Below are 18,817 nucleotides of genomic sequence, written 5' to 3' on the forward strand. Positions count from 1 at the left end.
CAGAGCAACTCTGTGCTGCGCCGTGCCGTGGAAAGGTGCGAAAACATGCACACTAGACACAGGCTGTTCGACAAAGCATCCATCTCTTGTAGCGACGAAAGGTAAATTTTTGTTTACAAATTTTCCGTTGTGCACTGCTACAAAACAATATGCCCTGACGTATTTCACAACATTTCTGTCACTTCATACTGTTTTGTTATTTCCAGAGACTCTTTGGAAGTCTTCCTTGGCGCACTCTTTGCAAACTGAGTTCCTTAATATCGTATCTTACGATAGTTTAAAATCAGTATGGAAGCATCTTTGTCACATGAGAAAGGTAGCATGAAAAAAGGGCTGCCAGGGGTAATGACAAGAAAGCAAGAAATGAAGACAGCCATAGTTCCCAGGCGGTCGCCGGTCCAAATACTAACGTTGTTGCTTATCTTCGGTGGTCGGACGGGAACAGGTTTTTTTTTAATGTAGTTAGTTTTTGGAATTTAGCGCTCCTACTATACAGTAGGCTCTGACGCATTTCAAGAGCACATCTGTCGATTCGCAGTGTTTCGTTATTTTCAACGAGTTCCTAGCACTCTTCCTCCGTGCACTCTTGTTCAAACTGAGTTCATTACTGTAATTTCGCATCTTACGTTTAATACAGTAGTTTAAAATGCTTGTGGAAGCATCTTTGTCGCACCTGAGCGTTTTTATGAAAAGAGGGCTGGCAGGTGTAGTGACGTAAAATTTAAAAAAAGAGAGGGAGCCAACAGCACCCGGTGTTCCCAGGCGGTCACCCATCCAAGTACTAACCGGGCCCGATGTTGCTTAACTTCGGTGATCGGACGAGAACCGGTGTATTCAACATGGTATGGCCGTTGGCGTCGTTATACTGTAGCCGCACGGCAGAAGAAGGCTTCGCCTCTCCTCCCAACACACGCAATCGCCGTTTTCGGTGGCGCATTTGACGCAAAGCACGTCCTTCCACCTCGAAGGCGACGCGCAGTGAGGCGCGCCGCCACGTGGACCACACGCACAACACAGCTGCTCGTTGCACCGGCTGTCATTCGTTTGATTCGTGCGGCCTCCGACACTCGCGGGAGACGCACCTTATTATTGTTATCCGGCGCAGGGCTTGGGCGCGGCCGGCGGCGGGGGGACTGCGCGGGGTGTGGCAGTGTCCTGCTGGACCGAGGGAAGCGTTCTCACCTGCCTGACACGCGTCGCGCTTCCAGATATTTGCGTAATTCGCACGGTGCATTCTCGGCTGTCCCCTTCCGTCCCGACTTGTCCCGACTTTGCTCGACTGCCGCTCGCTGCCGCTCGGGTCGCGGTCCATATGACAGCACAAGCACGAGAAACATCTGCGAGATGGGCGCGGGCCGAACCGGCGTGTCCGAGGCGCCGTGTGCGGCCGTTCGGAGCTACCAGAGCAACTCTGTGCTGCGCCGTGCCGTGGAAAGGTGAGAAAACATGCACACTAGACACAGGCTGTTCGACAAAGCATCCATCTCTTGTAGCGACGAAAGGTAAATTTTTGTTTACAAATTTTCCGTTGTGCACTGCTACAAAACAATATGCCCTGACGTATTTCACAACATTTCTGTCACTTCATACTGTTTTGTTATTTCCAGAGACTCTTTGGAAGTCTTCCTTGGCGCACTCTTTGCAAACTGAGTTCCTTAATATCGTATCTTACGATAGTTTAAAATCAGTATGGAAGCATCTTTGTCACATGAGAAAGGTAGCATGAAAAAAGGGCTGCCAGGGGTAATGACAAGAAAGCAAGAAATGAAGACAGCCATAGTTCCCAGGCGGTCGCCGGTCCAAATACTAACGTTGTTGCTTATCTTCGGTGGTCGGACGGGAACAGGTTTTTTTTTAATGTAGTTAGTTTTTGGAATTTAGCGCTCCTACTAAACAGTAGGCTCTGACGCATTTCAAGAGCACATCTGTCGATTCGCAGTGTTTCGTTATTTTCAACGAGTTCCTAGCACTCTTCCTCCGTGCACTCTTGTTCAAACTGAGTTCATTACTGTAATTTCGCATCTTACGTTTAATACAGTAGTTTAAAATGCTTGTGGAAGCATCTTTGTCGCACCTGAGCGTTTTTATGAAAAGAGGGCTGACAGGTGTAGTGACGTAAAATTTAAAAAAAAGAGAGGGAGCCAACAGCACCCGGTGTTCCCAGGCGGTCACCCATCCAAGTACTAACCGGGCCCGATGTTGCTTAACTTCGGTGATCGGACGAGAACCGGTGTATTCAACATGGTATGGCCGTTGGCGTCGTTATACTGTAGCCGCACGGCAGAAGAAGGCTTCGCCTCTCCTCCCAACACACGCAATCGCCGTTTTCGGTGGCGCATTTGACGCAAAGCACGTCCTTCCACCTCGAAGGCGACGCGCAGTGAGGCGCGCCGCCACGTGGACCACACGCACAACACAGCTGCTCGTTGCACCGGCTGTCATTCGTTTGATTCGTGCGGCCTCCGACACTCGCGGGAGACGCACCTTATTATTGTTATCCGGCGCAGGGCTTGGGCGCGGCCGGCGGCGGGGGGACTGCGCGGGGTGTGGCAGTGTCCTGCTGGACCGAGGGAAGCGTTCTCACCTGCCTGACACGCGTCGCGCTTCCAGATATTTGCGTAATTCGCACGGTGCATTCTCGGCTGTCCCCTTCCGTCCCGACTTGTCCCGACTTTGCTCGACTGCCGCTCGCTGCCGCTCGGGTCGCGGTCCATATGACAGCACAAGCACGAGAAACATCTGCGAGATGGGCGCGGGCCGAACCGGCGTGTCCGAGGCGCCGTGTGCGGCCGTTCGGAGCTACCAGAGCAACTCTGTGCTGCGCCGTGCCGTGGAAAGGTGAGAAAACATGCACACTAGACACAGGCTGTTCGACAAAGCATCCATCTCTTGTAGCGACGAAAGGTAAATTTTTGTTTACAAATTTTCCGTTGTGCACTGCTACAAAACAATATGCCCTGACGTATTTCACAACATTTCTGTCACTTCATACTGTTTTGTTATTTCCAGAGACTCTTTGGAAGTCTTCCTTGGCGCACTCTTTGCAAACTGAGTTCCTTAATATCGTATCTTACGATAGTTTAAAATCAGTATGGAAGCATCTTTGTCACATGAGAAAGGTAGCATGAAAAAAGGGCTGCCAGGGGTAATGACAAGAAAGCAAGAAATGAAGACAGCCATAGTTCCCAGGCGGTCGCCGGTCCAAATACTAACGTTGTTGCTTATCTTCGGTGGTCGGACGGGAACAGGTTTTTTTTTAATGTAGTTAGTTTTTGGAATTTAGCGCTCCTACTATACAGTAGGCTCTGACGCATTTCAAGAGCACATCTGTCGATTCGCAGTGTTTCGTTATTTTCAACGAGTTCCTAGCACTCTTCCTCCGTGCACTCTTGTTCAAACTGAGTTCATTACTGTAATTTCGCATCTTACGTTTAATACAGTAGTTTAAAATGCTTGTGGAAGCATCTTTGTCGCACCTGAGCGTTTTTATGAAAAGAGGGCTGGCAGGTGTAGTGACGTAAAATTTAAAAAAAGAGAGGGAGCCAACAGCACCTTTTTTTTTTTTTTTGTAACGTATATAAACTTTTATTTACAATATTTTTAAACAATTACAAATGTTTACATTGAATGGTGTACTTGATTATTGAACGGTAATATTTATTTTCACGTTTGTGTTCCGATTGTTCTTTTGGTAGTTCTTGGTCTAGTTACAACACATTTATTCACTGTGTGTCCTTCAGATAGATTTTCCTTTTTGTGTTTTTATGTCTTTTAATTACAAAACTAGCATTACTTAGATTTTTTTTTAATTTACATGAAATGGACTAAAAAAAACAAATTTGCCTGTATGGTATTTGATATGCACCTATTTTGGCATGTTTGCTATATGTTTCCCAAAGGCGAAATGGGGAATATAGACTAGGAGGTCTGCAAACGTTAGGCACATGAGAGGCAAAAATTTATATATACACATATAGCACAGGAATTAAAAACACAACGAATCGAATCGTAGAACAAAAGCAAAACATAAAAAAAGAAACAGCAATCAAAAGGATCAAATCAAAAAAAATCAAACAAATCTAAGAAAATAAAGACAAAAGAAAAAAAAAAAAAAAAAAAAAAAAAAAAAAAAAAAAAAAAAGAAAACATACCTTGAGTGGAGAGAGAGGTTGGGAGAGAGAGAGAGAGAGAGAGAGAGAGAGAGAGAGAGAGGGGATGTGAGTGAGAGAACACTTAATTTCATGAAATACACTATCGACATTTTGTTGTTTTCTTGGAACACTAATTGAATGGCTGGTCATTTCCTTTCGCCTGCTTTATTTGGCAGTTGGACACTGTATGACTATAATTGGCACACGTCACTCTCACTTTGGCACTGCTACAACTACGCACTTCACTATGTGCACCTTTTCACAAACGCTTTCCGCGCTGCACCACTCTTGCCGTAGGGGCTTTGGAGGGCTCGGTGGGCGACGTCCTCAGCTACTGGGGTGTGGGTGTTGTGGGAGGGCGTCGGTCACGTCGTGTTGAAGGCGTCTCGGAAAGCGGCGTCCAGCGGGACCTGCAGGAAGTTCTGGAAGGTCTCGCGGTACTTGGAGCGTTGTTTGGCCCTCCTGTGTTCCTCCCACAGGTCCGTGAGGAACTGCGCCTTGTCGGTCTGCCGTTTGGTGACGATGGCGTGTGCCGTCATGGCGATGACCCACATTGTGGCCAGGCGTTTCGCGTTGGGGAAAGGCTTCGCGTCCGGGACAGTGACAGCTGAGACATGTATCGCCCTCTCGTCGGTTCTGTTGATGTGGGCGATCATTCTTCTCGCTGTCCTCCATATTTCCCCGCTCTCTCTGCAGCCAAAACGATGCTCGATGGTGTCGGTCTGGTTGCAGAGTTCGCAGTTAGGGGATTCCCGCATTTTTATGCGTGCCAGTTTCTCGTTTGTCGGCACTGTTTGGTGGATGATCTTATACCACGTGTCCCTGGCGTGCTCAGGAAGTGTCCGTTCCGAGACGTTCTTCCAGACCTGCGGCCAGTCGTGGTCTGGAAGTCTCGTCTCTATTTTGGACTTTCTTGCCTTCCCCCTCAGAGCGCTGTAGATCCTCCTTGCCGTTCTTTGTTGCGGGTTGGCGACAACCGCGGTGATGTAACTCTTCTCGATTACCATCTGTTTTATGTGCCGCAACTTGAATGGAATGTGGGTGGTGTCCACTGGCGCATCTTCAGATTCCGGTTTGTATTCGTTAATCAGGCTGGACGTTATGCTGCTGTTGTTCTGGTGCTTTATTTTCATCGCACGGTGGAGGAGCAGTGCAGCGCATTTTGTTTTTACATCTGTCAGGCCGAGGCCGCCTTCTTCCCTCGAGAGGAAACACGTCGCCTGGGAGACCTTGAAGATTTCCCGCCTCCACAGCAGGTAGTACGCTGCGCCTCCTATCGCTCGCGCAATTTCTGTGGGAGCGCATAGTATTTGGGCCATGTACCACGCTTTCGACAGGATCGTTTCGTTCACCAACTGCACTCTTTGGCTCAGCGTCAGGCTCCGGTTCGCGTGTGTCCTCGCGAGCCCTCTCGTTGTGTTCAAGACGCTGCGCCAGTTTTGTGCTGCCATTTTCAATGGGCACTGTTGTATTTCCACTCCGAGTGCCCTATGGTTGTTTGTCACTCGGTACCACTGTCTCACTGGTCGCAGTCTGCCGTTGCCTATTGGTAGTAGCACTGTCTTCCTCGGATTCGTTTTGGCACCTGAAGCCTTTTCGAAAGATTCCATGATAGGCTGGATTATATCTAGTTCTTCTTCGTTTTGGATGAATATGCCCATGTCATCGGCATAGGCCATACATGCGATGTTTGTTGCACCCATTGTGTATCCTCCTACTTCAGCTGTTAGTTTTCGTAGTAGGGGGTCGAGAGCTATTGTGAAGAGGGCCATCGATAATGGACATCCTTGCCTGACGGATCTTCCCAGTCTTATTGACTTGGAAGTCCATCCGTTTATTGTCACTTTTGATGTTGCGTTTGCGATAACGTTCCTGATTGTTCTACCGAATTTTGGTCCGAATCCGAGGCGTGCGATAGTTTTCAGCAGGTACCGGTGACTGATCCTGTCGAAAGCCTTGTGGAAGTCGACAGAGATTACGGCTGCGGGTCTCCTCGTTGTTGCTGCGTGGGCTATAATGTCCCTGTATGTGCAGACGGCGTCGAAAATGTTCCTGCCGAACACTGCACAAGTTTGCCAAGGGCTAATGGCTTTCTGTAGCGCGACCTTGATGTTTGCAGCCAGGCACTTTGCTGCTATTTTGTAGTCTGAATTTAGAAGGGTTATTGGCCGAAAGTCTTCAATTTTGTTGGCTGCCTTCGTTTTGGGGAGCAGAATCACCGTTCCTTGCAGGAATTTTGGAGGCAATTCTGTCCCGTTCAGAACTTCGTTTACTATCTCGGTGAGTATTCCTCCGACTGTGCCCCAGAGCGCAGTGTAGAATTCTGTTGGGATTCCGTCTGCGCCTGGTGCTCTTCCGTTTCTGCTGTCTTTGATGGCGGCTTTCACATCGTCATCTGTGACGTTTTCGTTCAGTAGTGCCCGGTCTGCGTTGGTAAGTATCCGGCGTGTTTCTTGCAGGATCCTCGCCATTTCTCCGTCGTCATTTTCTTCTCCTCGGAACAGGACGTTGAAATGGTCTTCGACGTGGCTCATGATGTCTTTCTTCGTCGTTAACCTGTTTCCGTCCTTGTCGACCAGTTGTCTTATTTGTTTGCTATTAGCCCTCTGTCTTTCCCTGTGCAGGTGGTGCAGCGTGGCAGGTTCATCCTCGATTTCGCCGTTTGTCTGGCTACGGGCGATGACTCCTCTCATTTTGTCTCTTTTCAGGCTCAGTATACGTGCCTTGAGTCTTCTTATCCGCGGCAGAAACAGTTCGTCGTCCGCAGGGGCGTCTATCGCGTCTCGGAGGCATTGTGTGTAGAAGTCTGCAGTGTTTCTTTTCCAGAAGGCCTTCTCAGCGCTGTGCCTTATCAGTTCCCGTCTTACTTGCGGCTTGGCGTGTTCTACCCACCACTCGGTAGTGGAATTATATTCGCCTCGCCGCTGTCTGCATGCCTGGATCGTGTCGGCAATTTCCTGCTTTAGCTTTTCATCCGTGAGGTGGCTTGTATTTAGCTTCCACGTCCCTCTTCCTGCTGGAAGCTTGCTTCTCGGTAGACGGAGTTTGCACTGGTAGGCACAGTGATCTGAGAAGATCACAGGGCAGACTTCTACTTGTGTGACAGAGGCGGCCATCTCTCTGTTTATGTATACTCTATCGATTCTGCTTCTGCCGCGGTTATACAGGTACGTGAACACTGTGTGGTTTTGGTGTAGTAGACGCCAGGTGTCTGCTAATTTTAGACGCCTAACTAAATCCTGCAGTTCGGCGCACAAGTTGGGTACCGGGATCTGGTCTTCGGGTGAAATTACGCAGTTGAAGTCACCTGCCAGCACGACGTTGTTGCTGTCGACTAGTAGCTCGCAGATGTCCTCGTTGTAAAATTTGCTCCTGGCACGCTTGTTTTCCGTTCCCGACGGAGCGTAAATGTTTACAAAATCAGTGTCTTCCACCTTTACCGCTATTCCGCGTCCGTCGGGCAACAGTTTTACGTCGCCAAATTCGAGGCCGTGTCTGATTAGTGTGGCTGTTCCGCAGCGAGTTTCTGCGTCTATGTTGCAGATGACTTCGTATCCCGGTACCTGTTCTATAGCCGTCGTGACCACCTCCTGTAACATCCCCGGTGTTCCCAGGCGGTCACCCATCCAAGTACTAACCGGGCCCGATGTTGCTTAACTTCGGTGATCGGACGAGAACCGGTGTATTCAACATGGTATGGCCGTTGGCGTCGTTATACTGTAGCCGCACGGCAGAAGAAGGCTTCGCCTCTCCTCCCAACACACGCAATCGCCGTTTTCGGTGGCGCATTTGACGCAAAGCACGTCCTTCCACCTCGAAGGCGACGCGCAGTGAGGCGCGCCGCCACGTGGACCACACGCACAACACAGCTGCTCGTTGCACCGGCTGTCATTCGTTTGATTCGTGCGGCCTCCGACACTCGCGGGAGACGCACCTTATTATTGTTATCCGGCGCAGGGCTTGGGCGCGGCCGGCGGCGGGGGGACTGCGCGGGGTGTGGCAGTGTCCTGCTGGACCGAGGGAAGCGTTCTCACCTGCCTGACACGCGTCGCGCTTCCAGATATTTGCGTAATTCGCACGGTGCATTCTCGGCTGTCCCCTTCCGTCCCGACTTGTCCCGACTTTGCTCGACTGCCGCTCGCTGCCGCTCGGGTCGCGGTCCATATGACAGCACAAGCACGAGAAATATCTGCGAGATGGGCGCGGGCCGAACCGGCGTGTCCGAGGCGCCGTGTGCGGCCGTTCGGAGCTACCAGAGCAACTCTGTGCTGCGCCGTGCCGTGGAAAGGTGCGAAAACATGCACACTAGACACAGGCTGTTCGACAAAGCATCCATCTCTTGTAGCGACGAAAGGTAAATTTTTGTTTACAAATTTTCCGTTGTGCACTGCTACAAAACAATATGCCCTGACGTATTTCACAACATTTCTGTCACTTCATACTGTTTTGTTATTTCCAGAGACTCTTTGGAAGTCTTCCTTGGCGCACTCTTTGCAAACTGAGTTCCTTAATATCGTATCTTACGATAGTTTAAAATCAGTATGGAAGCATCTTTGTCACATGAGAAAGGTAGCATGAAAAAAGAGCTGCCAGGGGTAATGACAAGAAAGCAAGAAATGAAGACAGCCATAGTTCCCAGGCGGTCGCCGGTCCAAATACTAACGTTGTTGCTTATCTTCGGTGGTCGGACGGGAACAGGTTTTTTTTTAATGTAGTTAGTTTTTGGAATTTAGCGCTCCTACTATACAGTAGGCTCTGACGCATTTCAAGAGCACATCTGTCGATTCGCAGTGTTTCGTTATTTTCAACGAGTTCCTAGCACTCTTCCTCCGTGCACTCTTGTTCAAACTGAGTTCATTACTGTAATTTCGCATCTTACGTTTAATACAGTAGTTTAAAATGCTTGTGGAAGCATCTTTGTCGCACCTGAGCGTTTTTATGAAAAGAGGGCTGGCAGGTGTAGTGACGTAAAATTTAAAAAAAGAGAGGGAGCCAACAGCACCCGGTGTTCCCAGGCGGTCACCCATCCAAGTACTAACCGGGCCCGATGTTGCTTAACTTCGGTGATCGGACGAGAACCGGTGTATTCAACATGGTATGGCCGCTGGCGTCGTTATACTGTAACCGCACGGCAGAAGAAGGCTTCGCCTCTCCTCCCAACACACGCAATCGCCGTTTTCGGTGGCGCATTTGACGCAAAGCACGTCCTTCCACCTCGAAGGCGACGCGCAGTGAGGCGCGCCGCCACGTGGACCACACGCACAACACAGCTGCTCGTTGCACCGGCTGTCATTCGTTTGATTCGTGCGGCCTCCGACACTCGCGGGAGACGCACCTTATTATTGTTATCCGGCGCAGGGCTTGGGCGCGGCCGGCGGCGGGGGGACTGCGCGGGGTGTGGCAGTGTCCTGCTGGACCGAGGGAAGCGTTCTCACCTGCCTGACACGCGTCGCGCTTCCAGATATTTGCGTAATTCGCACGGTGCATTCTCGGCTGTCCCCTTCCGTCCCGACTTGTCCCGACTTTGCTCGACTGCCGCTCGCTGCCGCTCGGGTCGCGGTCCATATGACAGCACAAGCACGAGAAACATCTGCGAGATGGGCGCGGGCCGAACCGGCGTGTCCGAGGCGCCGTGTGCGGCCGTTCGGAGCTACCAGAGCAACTCTGTGCTGCGCCGTGCCGTGGAAAGGTGCGAAAACATGCACACTAGACACAGGCTGTTCGACAAAGCATCCATCTCTTGTAGCGACGAAAGGTAAATTTTTGTTTACAAATTTTCCGTTGTGCACTGCTACAAAACAATATGCCCTGACGTATTTCACAACATTTCTGTCACTTCATACTGTTTTGTTATTTCCAGAGACTCTTTGGAAGTCTTCCTTGGCGCACTCTTTGCAAACTGAGTTCCTTAATATCGTATCTTACGATAGTTTAAAATCAGTATGGAAGCATCTTTGTCACATGAGAAAGGTAGCATGAAAAAAGGGCTGCCAGGGGTAATGACAAGAAAGCAAGAAATGAAGACAGCCATAGTTCCCAGGCGGTCGCCGGTCCAAATACTAACGTTGTTGCTTATCTTCGGTGGTCGGACGGGAACAGGTTTTTTTTTAATGTAGTTAGTTTTTGGAATTTAGCGCTCCTACTAAACAGTAGGCTCTGACGCATTTCAAGAGCACATCTGTCGATTCGCAGTGTTTCGTTATTTTCAACGAGTTCCTAGCACTCTTCCTCCGTGCACTCTTGTTCAAACTGAGTTCATTACTGTAATTTCGCATCTTACGTTTAATACAGTAGTTTAAAATGCTTGTGGAAGCATCTTTGTCGCACCTGAGCGTTTTTATGAAAAGAGGGCTGGCAGGTGTAGTGACGTAAAATTTAAAAAAAGAGAGGGAGCCAACAGCACCCGGTGTTCCCAGGCGGTCACCCATCCAAGTACTAACCGGGCCCGATGTTGCTTAACTTCGGTGATCGGACGAGAACCGGTGTATTCAACATGGTATGGCCGTTGGCGTCGTTATACTGTAGCCGCACGGCAGAAGAAGGCTTCGCCTCTCCTCCCAACACACGCAATCGCCGTTTTCGGTGGCGCATTTGACGCAAAGCACGTCCTTCCACCTCGAAGGCGACGCGCAGTGAGGCGCGCCGCCACGTGGACCACACGCACAACACAGCTGCTCGTTGCACCGGCTGTCATTCGTTTGATTCGTGCGGCCTCCGACACTCGCGGGAGACGCACCTTATTATTGTTATCCGGCGCAGGGCTTGGGCGCGGCCGGCGGCGGGGGGACTGCGCGGGGTGTGGCAGTGTCCTGCTGGACCGAGGGAAGCGTTCTCACCTGCCTGACACGCGTCGCGCTTCCAGATATTTGCGTAATTCGCACGGTGCATTCTCGGCTGTCCCCTTCCGTCCCGACTTGTCCCGACTTTGCTCGACTGCCGCTCGCTGCCGCTCGGGTCGCGGTCCATATGACAGCACAAGCACGAGAAATATCTGCGAGATGGGCGCGGGCCGAACCGGCGTGTCCGAGGCGCCGTGTGCGGCCGTTCGGAGCTACCAGAGCAACTCTGTGCTGCGCCGTGCCGTGGAAAGGTGCGAAAACATGCACACTAGACACAGGCTGTTCGACAAAGCATCCATCTCTTGTAGCGACGAAAGGTAAATTTTTGTTTACAAATTTTCCGTTGTGCACTGCTACAAAACAATATGCCCTGACGTATTTCACAACATTTCTGTCACTTCATACTGTTTTGTTATTTCCAGAGACTCTTTGGAAGTCTTCCTTGGCGCACTCTTTGCAAACTGAGTTCCTTAATATCGTATCTTACGATAGTTTAAAATCAGTATGGAAGCATCTTTGTCACATGAGAAAGGTAGCATGAAAAAAGGGCTGCCAGGGGTAATGACAAGAAAGCAAGAAATGAAGACAGCCATAGTTCCCAGGCGGTCGCCGGTCCAAATACTAACGTTGTTGCTTATCTTCGGTGGTCGGACGGGAACAGGTTTTTTTTTAATGTAGTTAGTTTTTGGAATTTAGCGCTCCTACTATACAGTAGGCTCTGACGCATTTCAAGAGCACATCTGTCGATTCGCAGTGTTTCGTTATTTTCAACGAGTTCCTAGCACTCTTCCTCCGTGCACTCTTGTTCAAACTGAGTTCATTACTGTAATTTCGCATCTTACGTTTAATACAGTAGTTTAAAATGCTTGTGGAAGCATCTTTGTCGCACCTGAGCGTTTTTATGAAAAGAGGGCTGGCAGGTGTAGTGACGTAAAATTTAAAAAAAGAGAGGGAGCCAACAGCACCCGGTGTTCCCAGGCGGTCACCCATCCAAGTACTAACCGGGCCCGATGTTGCTTAACTTCGGTGATCGGACGAGAACCGGTGTATTCAACATGGTATGGCCGCTGGCGTCGTTATACTGTAACCGCACGGCAGAAGAAGGCTTCGCCTCTCCTCCCAACACACGCAATCGCCGTTTTCGGTGGCGCATTTGACGCAAAGCACGTCCTTCCACCTCGAAGGCGACGCGCAGTGAGGCGCGCCGCCACGTGGACCACACGCACAACACAGCTGCTCGTTGCACCGGCTGTCATTCGTTTGATTCGTGCGGCCTCCGACACTCGCGGGAGACGCACCTTATTATTGTTATCCGGCGCAGGGCTTGGGCGCGGCCGGCGGCGGGGGGACTGCGCGGGGTGTGGCAGTGTCCTGCTGGACCGAGGGAAGCGTTCTCACCTGCCTGACACGCGTCGCGCTTCCAGATATTTGCGTAATTCGCACGGTGCATTCTCGGCTGTCCCCTTCCGTCCCGACTTGTCCCGACTTTGCTCGACTGCCGCTCGCTGCCGCTCGGGTCGCGGTCCATATGACAGCACAAGCACGAGAAACATCTGCGAGATGGGCGCGGGCCGAACCGGCGTGTCCGAGGCGCCGTGTGCGGCCGTTCGGAGCTACCAGAGCAACTCTGTGCTGCGCCGTGCCGTGGAAAGGTGCGAAAACATGCACACTAGACACAGGCTGTTCGACAAAGCATCCATCTCTTGTAGCGACGAAAGGTAAATTTTTGTTTACAAATTTTCCGTTGTGCACTGCTACAAAACAATATGCCCTGACGTATTTCACAACATTTCTGTCACTTCATACTGTTTTGTTATTTCCAGAGACTCTTTGGAAGTCTTCCTTGGCGCACTCTTTGCAAACTGAGTTCCTTAATATCGTATCTTACGATAGTTTAAAATCAGTATGGAAGCATCTTTGTCACATGAGAAAGGTAGCATGAAAAAAGGGCTGCCAGGGGTAATGACAAGAAAGCAAGAAATGAAGACAGCCATAGTTCCCAGGCGGTCGCCGGTCCAAATACTAACGTTGTTGCTTATCTTCGGTGGTCGGACGGGAACAGGTTTTTTTTTAATGTAGTTAGTTTTTGGAATTTAGCGCTCCTACTAAACAGTAGGCTCTGACGCATTTCAAGAGCACATCTGTCGATTCGCAGTGTTTCGTTATTTTCAACGAGTTCCTAGCACTCTTCCTCCGTGCACTCTTGTTCAAACTGAGTTCATTACTGTAATTTCGCATCTTACGTTTAATACAGTAGTTTAAAATGCTTGTGGAAGCATCTTTGTCGCACCTGAGCGTTTTTATGAAAAGAGGGCTGGCAGGTGTAGTGACGTAAAATTTAAAAAAAGAGAGGGAGCCAACAGCACCCGGTGTTCCCAGGCGGTCACCCATCCAAGTACTAACCGGGCCCGATGTTGCTTAACTTCGGTGATCGGACGAGAACCGGTGTATTCAACATGGTATGGCCGTTGGCGTCGTTATACTGTAGCCGCACGGCAGAAGAAGGCTTCGCCTCTCCTCCCAACACACGCAATCGCCGTTTTCGGTGGCGCATTTGACGCAAAGCACGTCCTTCCACCTCGAAGGCGACGCGCAGTGAGGCGCGCCGCCACGTGGACCACACGCACAACACAGCTGCTCGTTGCACCGGCTGTCATTCGTTTGATTCGTGCGGCCTCCGACACTCGCGGGAGACGCACCTTATTATTGTTATCCGGCGCAGGGCTTGGGCGCGGCCGGCGGCGGGGGGACTGCGCGGGGTGTGGCAGTGTCCTGCTGGACCGAGGGAAGCGTTCTCACCTGCCTGACACGCGTCGCGCTTCCAGATATTTGCGTAATTCGCACGGTGCATTCTCGGCTGTCCCCTTCCGTCCCGACTTGTCCCGACTTTGCTCGACTGCCGCTCGCTGCCGCTCGGGTCGCGGTCCATATGACAGCACAAGCACGAGAAACATCTGCGAGATGGGCGCGGGCCGAACCGGCGTGTCCGAGGCGCCGTGTGCGGCCGTTCGGAGCTACCAGAGCAACTCTGTGCTGCGCCGTGCCGTGGAAAGGTGCGAAAACATGCACACTAGACACAGGCTGTTCGACAAAGCATCCATCTCTTGTAGCGACGAAAGGTAAATTTTTGTTTACAAATTTTCCGTTGTGCACTGCTACAAAACAATATGCCCTGACGTATTTCACAACATTTCTGTCACTTCATACTGTTTTGTTATTTCCAGAGACTCTTTGGAAGTCTTCCTTGGCGCACTCTTTGCAAACTGAGTTCCTTAATATCGTATCTTACGATAGTTTAAAATCAGTATGGAAGCATCTTTGTCACATGAGAAAGGTAGCATGAAAAAAGGGCTGCCAGGGGTAATGACAAGAAAGCAAGAAATGAAGACAGCCATAGTTCCCAGGCGGTCGCCGGTCCAAATACTAACGTTGTTGCTTATCTTCGGTGGTCGGACGGGAACAGGTTTTTTTTTAATGTAGTTAGTTTTTGGAATTTAGCGCTCCTACTAAACAGTAGGCTCTGACGCATTTCAAGAGCACATCTGTCGATTCGCAGTGTTTCGTTATTTTCAACGAGTTCCTAGCACTCTTCCTCCGTGCACTCTTGTTCAAACTGAGTTCATTACTGTAATTTCGCATCTTACGTTTAATACAGTAGTTTAAAATGCTTGTGGAAGCATCTTTGTCGCACCTGAGCGTTTTTATGAAAAGAGGGCTGGCAGGTGTAGTGACGTAAAATTTAAAAAAAGAGAGGGAGCCAACAGCACCCGGTGTTCCCAGGCGGTCATCCATCCAAGTACTAACCGGGCCCGATGTTGCTTAACTTCGGTGATCGGACGAGAACCGGTGTATTCAACATGGTATGGCCGTTGGCGTCGTTATACTGTAGCCGCACGGCAGAAGAAGGCTTCGCCTCTCCTCCCAACACACGCAATCGCCGTTTTCGGTGGCGCATTTGACGCAAAGCACGTCCTTCCACCTCGAAGGCGACGCGCAGTGAGGCGCGCCGCCACGTGGACCACACGCACAACACAGCTGCTCGTTGCACCGGCTGTCATTCGTTTGATTCGTGCGGCCTCCGACACTCGCGGGAGACGCACCTTATTATTGTTATCCGGCGCAGGGCTTGGGCGCGGCCGGCGGCGGGGGGACTGCGCGGGGTGTGGCAGTGTCCTGCTGGACCGAGGGAAGCGTTCTCACCTGCCTGACACGCGTCGCGCTTCCAGATATTTGCGTAATTCGCACGGTGCATTCTCGGCTGTCCCCTTCCGTCCCGACTTGTCCCGACTTTGCTCGACTGCCGCTCGCTGCCGCTCGGGTCGCGGTCCATATGACAGCACAAGCACGAGAAACATCTGCGAGATGGGCGCGGGCCGAACCGGCGTGTCCGAGGCGCCGTGTGCGGCCGTTCGGAGCTACCAGAGCAACTCTGTGCTGCGCCGTGCCGTGGAAAGGTGCGAAAACATGCACACTAGACACAGGCTGTTCGACAAAGCATCCATCTCTTGTAGCGACGAAAGGTAAATTTTTGTTTACAAATTTTCCGTTGTGCACTGCTACAAAACAATATGCCCTGACGTATTTCACAACATTTCTGTCACTTCATACTGTTTTGTTATTTCCAGAGACTCTTTGGAAGTCTTCCTTGGCGCACTCTTTGCAAACTGAGTTCCTTAATATCGTATCTTACGATAGTTTAAAATCAGTATGGAAGCATCTTTGTCACATGAGAAAGGTAGCATGAAAAAAGGGCTGCCAGGGGTAATGACAAGAAAGCAAGAAATGAAGACAGCCATAGTTCCCAGGCGGTCGCCGGTCCAAATACTAACGTTGTTGCTTATCTTCGGTGGTCGGACGGGAACAGGTTTTTTTTTAATGTAGTTAGTTTTTGGAATTTAGCGCTCCTACTAAACAGTAGGCTCTGACGCATTTCAAGAGCACATCTGTCGATTCGCAGTGTTTCGTTATTTTCAACGAGTTCCTAGCACTCTTCCTCCGTGCACTCTTGTTCAAACTGAGTTCATTACTGTAATTTCGCATCTTACGTTTAATACAGTAGTTTAAAATGCTTGTGGAAGCATCTTTGTCGCACCTGAGCGTTTTTATGAAAAGAGGGCTGGCAGGTGTAGTGACGTAAAATTTAAAAAAAGAGAGGGAGCCAACAGCACCCAAACCCGGTGTTCCCAGGCGGTCATCCATCCAAGTACTAACCGGGCCCGATGTTGCTTAACTTCGGTGATCGGACGAGAACCGGTGTATTCAACATGGTATGGCCGTTGGCGTCGTTATACTGTAGCCGCACGGCAGAAGAAGGCTTCGCCTCTCCTCCCAACACACGCAATCGCCGTTTTCGGTGGCGCATTTGACGCAAAGCACGTCCTTCCACCTCGAAGGCGACGCGCAGTGAGGCGCGCCGCCACGTGGACCACACGCACAACACAGCTGCTCGTTGCACCGGCTGTCATTCGTTTGATTCGTGCGGCCTCCGACACTCGCGGGAGACGCACCTTATTATTGTTATCCGGCGCAGGGCTTGGGCGCGGCCGGCGGCGGGGGGACTGCGCGGGGTGTGGCAGTGTCCTGCTGGACCGAGGGAAGCGTTCTCACCTGCCTGACACGCGTCGCGCTTCCAGATATTTGCGTAATTCGCACGGTGCATTCTCGGCTGTCCCCTTCCGTCCCGACTTGTCCCGACTTTGCTCGACTGCCGCTCGCTGCCGCTCGGGTCGCGGTCCATATGACAGCACAAGCACGAGAAACATCTGCGAGATGGGCGCGGGCCGAACCGGCGTGTCCGAGGCGCCGTGTGCGGCCGTTCGGAGCTACCAGAGCAACTCTGTGCTGCGCCGTGCCGTGGAAAGGTGCGAAAACATGCACACTAGACACAGGCTGTTCGACAAAGCATCCATCTCTTGTAGCGACGAAAGGTAAATTTTTGTTTACAAATTTTCCGTTGTGCACTGCTACAAAACAATATGCCCTGACGTATTTCACAACATTTCTGTCACTTCATACTGTTTTGTTATTTCCAGAGACTCTTTGGAAGTCTTCCTTGGCGCACTCTTTTCAAACTGAGTTCCTTAATATCGTATCTTACGATAGTTTAAAATCAGTATGGAAGCATCTTTGTCACATGAGAAAGGTAGCATGAAAAAAGGGCTGCCAGGGGTAATGACAAGAAAGCAAGAAATGAAGACAGCCATAGTTCCCAGGCGGTCGCCGGTCCAAATACTAACGTTGTTGCTTATCTTCGGTGGTCGGACGGGAACAGGTTTTTTTTTAATGTAGTTAGTTTTTGGAATTTAGCGCTCCTACTAAACAGTAGGCTCTGACGCATTTCAAGAGCACATCTGTCGATTCGCAGTGTTTCGTTATTTTCAACGAGTTCCTAGCACTCTTCCTCCGTGCACTCTTGTTCAAACTGAGTTCATTACTGTAATTTCGCATCTTACGTTTAATACAGTAGTTTAAAATGCTTGTGGAAGCATCTTTGTCGCACCTGAGCGTTTTTATGAAAAGAGGGCTGGCAGGTGTAGTGACGTAAAATTTAAAAAAAGAGAGGGAGCCAACAGCACCCGGTGTTCCCAGGCGGTCACCCATCCAAGTACTAACCAGGCCCGATGTTGCTTAACTTCGGTGATCGGACGAGAACCGGTGTATTCAACATGGTATGGCCGTTGGCGTCGTTATACTGTAGCCGCACGGCAGAAGAAGGCTTCGCCTCTCCTCCCAACACACGCAATCGCCGTTTTCGGTGGCGCATTTGACGCAAAGCACGTCCTTCCACCTCGAAGGCGACGCGCAGTGAGGCGCGCCGCCACGTGGACCACACGCACAACACAGCTGCTCGTTGCACCGGCTGTCATTCGTTTGATTCGTGCGGCCTCCGACACTCGCGGGAGACGCACCTTATTATTGTTATCCGGCGCAGGGCTTGGGCGCGGCCGGCGGCGGGGGGACTGCGCGGGGTGTGGCAGTGTCCTGCTGGACCGAGGGAAGCGTTCTCACCTGCCTGACACGCGTCGCGCTTCCAGATATTTGCGTAATTCGCACGGTGCATTCTCGGCTGTCCCCTTCCGTCCCGACTTGTCCCGACTTTGCTCGACTGCCGCTCGCTGCCGCTCGGGTCGCGGTCCATATGACAGCACAAGCACGAGAAACATCTGCGAGATGGGCGCGGGCCGAACCGGCGTGTCCGAGGCGCCGTGTGCGGCCGTTCGGAGCTACCAGAGCAACTCTGTGCTGCGCCGTGCCGTGGAAAGGTGCGAAAACATGCACACTAGACACAGGCTGTTCGACAAAGCATCCATCTCTTGTAGCGACGAAAGGTAAATTTTTGTTTACAAATTTTCCGTTGTGCACTGCTACAAAACAATATGCCCTGACGTATTTCACAACATTTCTGTCACTTCATACTGTTTTGTTATTTCCAGAGACTCTTTGGAAGTCTTCCTTGGCGCACTCTTTGCAAACTGAGTTCCTTAATATCGTATCTTACGATAGTTTAAAATCAGTATGGAAGCATCTTTGTCACATGAGAAAGGTAGCATGAAAAAAGGGCTGCCAGGGGTAATGACAAGAAAGCAAGAAATGAAGACAGCCATAGTTCCCAGGCGGTCGCCGGTCCAAATACTAACGTTGTTGCTTATCTTCGGTGGTCGGACGGGAACAGGTTTTTTTTTAATGTAGTTAGTTTTTGGAATTTAGCGCTCCTACTAAACAGTAGGCTCTGACGCATTTCAAGAGCACATCTGTCGATTCGCAGTGTTTCGTTATTTTCAACGAGTTCCTAGCACTCTTCCTCCGTGCACTCTTGTTCAAACTGAG

At 50.7% G+C, this 18,817-nt stretch overlaps 8 non-coding genes and 2 pseudogenes across 8 annotated transcripts; all 10 read right to left on the reverse strand.

Moving 5' to 3' along the window:
- Window positions 1–737: 737 nt before the first annotated feature.
- LOC126274655 (5S ribosomal RNA) lies at window positions 738–856 on the reverse strand. Its single transcript, XR_007550218.1, has one exon. It is a non-coding gene; the product is annotated as a 5S ribosomal RNA (ribosomal RNA).
- Window positions 857–2,139: 1,283 nt separating this feature from the next.
- LOC126274657 (5S ribosomal RNA) lies at window positions 2,140–2,258 on the reverse strand. The gene has a single exon (XR_007550220.1). It is a non-coding gene; the product is annotated as a 5S ribosomal RNA (ribosomal RNA).
- A 5,480-nt stretch (window positions 2,259–7,738) lies between these two features.
- Window positions 7,739–7,859, reverse strand: LOC126274326 (5S ribosomal RNA; annotated as a pseudogene).
- A 1,282-nt stretch (window positions 7,860–9,141) lies between these two features.
- Window positions 9,142–9,260, reverse strand: LOC126273904 (5S ribosomal RNA). Its single transcript, XR_007549739.1, has one exon. It is a non-coding gene; the product is annotated as a 5S ribosomal RNA (ribosomal RNA).
- Window positions 9,261–10,542: 1,282 nt separating this feature from the next.
- Window positions 10,543–10,661, reverse strand: LOC126274658 (5S ribosomal RNA). Its single transcript, XR_007550221.1, has one exon. It is a non-coding gene; the product is annotated as a 5S ribosomal RNA (ribosomal RNA).
- A 1,282-nt stretch (window positions 10,662–11,943) lies between these two features.
- On the reverse strand, window positions 11,944–12,062 carry LOC126273905 (5S ribosomal RNA). Its single transcript, XR_007549740.1, has one exon. It is a non-coding gene; the product is annotated as a 5S ribosomal RNA (ribosomal RNA).
- Window positions 12,063–13,344: 1,282 nt separating this feature from the next.
- Window positions 13,345–13,463, reverse strand: LOC126274659 (5S ribosomal RNA). Its single transcript, XR_007550222.1, has one exon. It is a non-coding gene; the product is annotated as a 5S ribosomal RNA (ribosomal RNA).
- A 1,282-nt stretch (window positions 13,464–14,745) lies between these two features.
- On the reverse strand, window positions 14,746–14,864 carry LOC126274033 (5S ribosomal RNA). The gene has a single exon (XR_007549863.1). It is a non-coding gene; the product is annotated as a 5S ribosomal RNA (ribosomal RNA).
- Window positions 14,865–16,146: 1,282 nt separating this feature from the next.
- LOC126274317 (5S ribosomal RNA) lies at window positions 16,147–16,271 on the reverse strand (annotated as a pseudogene).
- Window positions 16,272–17,553: 1,282 nt separating this feature from the next.
- On the reverse strand, window positions 17,554–17,672 carry LOC126274833 (5S ribosomal RNA). Its single transcript, XR_007550386.1, has one exon. It is a non-coding gene; the product is annotated as a 5S ribosomal RNA (ribosomal RNA).
- Window positions 17,673–18,817: the final 1,145 nt, after the last annotated feature.

Source organism: Schistocerca gregaria, chromosome 5 (genome assembly GCF_023897955.1).
Source record: "Schistocerca gregaria isolate iqSchGreg1 chromosome 5, iqSchGreg1.2, whole genome shotgun sequence".
NCBI classification, from domain to species: Eukaryota; Metazoa; Arthropoda; class Insecta; order Orthoptera; family Acrididae; genus Schistocerca; species Schistocerca gregaria.